Here is a 4,512-nt window from a genome sequence, read left to right as displayed (position 1 = left end):
CAAGCTCTGTCAGGTTGGATGGGGAGTGTTGCTGCATAGTTATTTTCAGGTCTCTCCAAAGATGTTCGATCGCGTTCAAATCCAGGCTCTGGCTGGGCCACTCAAGGACATTCATAGACAATCCTGCATTGTCTTGGCCGTGTGCTTAAGGTCGTGTTGGAAGGTGAACCTTCACCCCAGTCTGAGGTCCTGAGCACTCTGTCGCGGATCTCTATACTTCGCTCCGTTCATCTTTCCCTCGATCCTGACGAGTCTCCCAGTCCCTGCCGCTGAAAAACAACCCCACAGCATGATGCTTCCACCACGTTTCACCGTAGGGATGGTGCCAGGTTTCCTCCAGACGTGACGCTTGGCATTCAGGCCAAAGAGTTCAATCTTGGTTTCATCAGACCAGAGAATCTTGTTTCTCATGGTTTGAGAGTCCTTTAGGAGACTTTTGGCAAACTCCAAGCAGGTTTTCATCTGCGTTTTACTGAGGAGTGGCTTCCGTCTGGCCACTCTACCATAAAGGCCTGATTGGTGTAATGCTGCAGAGATGGTTGTCCTTCTGGAAGGTTCTCCAATCTCCACAAAAGAACTCTGGAGCTCTGTCAGAATGACAATCGGGTTGTTGGTCACCTCCCTGATCAAGGCCCTTCTCCCCCGATTGCTCAGTTGGGCCGGGTTGCCAGCTCTAGGAAGAGTCTTGGTGGATTCAAACTTCTTCCATTTAAAAATGATGGAGGCCACTGTGTTCTTGGGGACCTTCAATGCTGCAGAAATGTTTTGGTACCGTTCCCCAGATCGGTGCCTCGACACAATCCTGTCTCAGAGCTCTACGGACAATTCCTTCCACCTCAGGCTTGCTTTTTGCTCTAACATGCACTGTCAACTGTGCGACCTTATATAGACAGGTATGTCCAATCATTTGAATGTACCACAGGTGGACTCCAATCAAGTTGTAGAAACAGCTCAAGGATGATCAATGGAAACAGGATGCGCCTGAGCTCAATTTCGAGTCTCATGGCAGAGGGTCTGAATACTTATGTAGATATGGTATTTCTGTTTAATACATTTGCAAAATTTCTAAAAACCTGTTTTTGCTTTGTTATTATGGGGTGTTGTGTGTAAATTGCACTGTGTACCAGTGCTGGAAAAAGTACTCATTTGTTATACTTGAGTAAAAGTCAAGATATCTTAATTGAAAATTGCTCAAGTGAAAGTCACCCGGTAAAATACTACTTCAGTAAAAGTATTTCATTTTAAATATACTTAATCAAAAGTAAAAGTATAAATCATTGCAAATTCCTTATATTAAGCAAACCAGACAGCACAATTTTCTTGTTTTATTTTTTTACGGATAGCCAGGGGTACACTCCAACTCTCAGATATAATTTACAAATTAAGCATTTGTGTTTAGTGAGTCCATCAGATCAGAAACCGTTGGGATGTTCTCTTGATAAGTGTGTAAATTGGGATATTTTCCTGTCAGGGATAATGTATGCAGTAAAAAGTACATTATTTCCTTCAGGAATGTAGTGAAGTAAAAGTAAAAGTTGTCAAATATACATAGTAAAGTTAAGTACACATACTGAAAAAAACGACTTTTGTACTTCTTTTCTGTACTGTTCGGGACAGGGGGGCAGCATTTTCACTTTGGACAAATTGCGTGCCCAAACGGAATTTCCTCCTACTCTGTCCCAGAAGGTAATACATGCATATTATTATTACTATTACTATTATTACTGTATAGAAAACACTCTGAAGTTTCTAAAACTGTTTGAATTATGTCTGTAAGTAAAACAGAACTCATATGGCAGACAAAAACCTGAGAAGAAATATAAACAGGAAGTGAGAACTCAATTTTCAAAACAGTGCCAAATGATACCCTTTTTAGTTATGGATGTGAAAACACTTCCTAGGGCTTCCACTAGATGTCACCGTCTTTAGATTTTGGTTATATGATTCTACTATAAAGGAGGGGCTCATAGGAGCTATTTTACTGAGTGGTCTTCAGAAATTTTCAGTCTCATTGTGCGCGGTTACGAGAGAGTATGCTCTCGTTCCAATGCTCTTTCTTCAGACAATGAAATTCTCCGGTTGGATCCTTATTGATGATTAATGTTAAAAACATCCTAAATATAGATTGCATACATCATTTGACTTGTTTCTACGACCTGTAATGGAACCTTTTGAGTTTTTGTCTGGAGGGATTGCTTGTGCATCATGAAAATGGATTACTGGGCTGAACATGCTAACAACAAGTGGCTAAATGATGGGCTTTATGGAACAAATCAGTCATTTATTGTCGAACTGGGAATCCTGGGAGTGCCTTCTGATGAAGTTATTCGAAGGTAAGTGAATATTTATAGTGTTTTTGTAGCTTCTGTTGACGCCAAAATGGCGRCTATTTCTTTGGCTGGATTGTGCTCTGAGCGCCGTTCTCAGATTTTTCTTTTTCCGTAATTWAAAAAAAAAAATCTGACACAGCGGTTGCATAGAGGATAAGTTTATCTTTAATTYTGTGAATAACACTTGCATCTTTTATCAATGTTTATTATGAGTATTTCTGCAAAATCACCGGATGTTTTGGAATCAAAACATTACTGCACGTAACGCGCCAATGTAAACTGAGATTTGTTTTAATATATATATGCACATTATCGAACAAAACACACAATACATGTATAACATGATGTCCTATGACTGTCATCTGATGAAGATAATCGAAGGTTAGTAATTCATTTTAACTATATTTCTGCTTTTTCTAACTCCTATTGTTGGCTGAAAAAATTTCTGTGTGTGTTTGTGACTTGGCTCTGACCTAACATAATCATATGTTGTGCTTTCACTGTAAATAATTTTTTTAATCGGACACCATGGGTAGATTAACAAGATGTTTATTTTTCATTTGCTGTATTGGACTTGTTAATGTGTGAAAGTTAAATATTTCTAAAAATAGTTTTTGAATTTCGTGCGCTGCCTTTTCAGTGGAATGTTGTGGGTGTTCCGCTAGCAGAACCCGGGGCTAGAAAGGTTAAAGTATTTTTACACCACTGCTGTGTACCTTGTTTGGTGTACCTTGTTGTCTGACAGAAGAAAGAAGGGAAGGTTGGGTTACTAGAAGGAAGGAACCAATAAATAAGTCTAGGTAATTGGTTATATTCTGTTCATAAACCTAGCTAGGTCAGCTGTTTAGTTGTTTTGTTACATTACAGGATGAATAACAACATTGAAACCATCTCTGGGGAATCTCTGGGCTTCCTCATGTGATGTTCATGTTGATGATGATGATGTGAAGAAGAAGGTCATCTGCACAACTCTTAATGACAGAGGCTAATGCAGTATCCTGTAATGATTACAGCTTACTGGAATGAATAATGTGCTCAACAATGCTTGAATATTTTGTATTATTCAGAAACAAACATCTCTTGGCACTACTTCTGCATAGTACAATGTACCGGTGAACACAGCGATGTAGAAATAGTTCCGGATTTGAATGTAATTTTTACATTTGTAGAGATAATGCATCTGACATTTCAATGCCACAGCAACGTCAACTGTCTTTTTTGGGCGGAAAAGTTGGAGCGGTTGTCGTGCAATATTCTAATCAAGTGAGAGACTGTCATTTCTTCAAACAATCATCTTTCTTTACTATTGATTAATTATTGCAATAATGAAACCATCGACCGCACACTCCGAAGTGCTTAAAATCATACATAGTATACAGCAGGCCTGAGCAACTCCAGTCCTCGGGGGACTGATTGGTGTCACACTTTTGCCCCAGCACCAGCTAACACACCTGACTCCAATAATCAACTACTCATGCTCTTCAGTTTAGAATGCAATTAGTTTAAATCAGCTGTGTTTGCTAGGGATGGTGGAAAAGTGACACCAATCAGGCCCACGGGGGCTGGAATTGCCCAGGCCTGGTATACACGGTCTTTACATAGCAAACTTCAAAATGCTTATTTATGGCTGTCTCCATCTCTCCCATGTAGATTGCGGCACCCTGGTGTCTGGCTAAATTCCCAATCTGGCCCTCAACATCACGGTCACCTAATATCCCCAGTTTACAATTGGCTCATTCATCCCCCTCCTCTCCCTGTAACTATTCCCCAGGTCGTTGCTGCAATGGACGTGTTCTCAGTCAACTTACCTGGTAAAATAACGGTAAAAAAAAATAATAATAAAAAAAAAAAAAGTGGATTAACAACAAGCTAAGCTGTGTTTTGGTATATTTAACTTGTGATTGCATGATTATAAATATTTTTAGGAATATTTTTGAATTTGGCGCCCTGCAATTCAGCAGTTGTTTAGGAAAGTGAACCCTTATTCGGTATCCGTAGATCAAGAAGTTAATCAGTTGCCAGCCAAGCTTCAAAAGACTTCTCTCAGTTCACTCAGAATGAAGAGAGAGAGAGTTCTAAGAAACCTATTCTTTGCCTGAAACAACCATTCGGTACAAAAACAGTATCATAACATAATCTTGTAATTTGTTTTACCCCTTTTCTCTCCAATTTCGTGGTATCA

Source organism: Salvelinus sp. IW2-2015, unplaced genomic scaffold (assembly GCF_002910315.2).
Source record: "Salvelinus sp. IW2-2015 unplaced genomic scaffold, ASM291031v2 Un_scaffold803, whole genome shotgun sequence".
Classification (NCBI taxonomy): domain Eukaryota; kingdom Metazoa; phylum Chordata; class Actinopteri; order Salmoniformes; family Salmonidae; genus Salvelinus; species Salvelinus sp. IW2-2015.
This window is presented reverse-complemented; position numbering follows the sequence as displayed.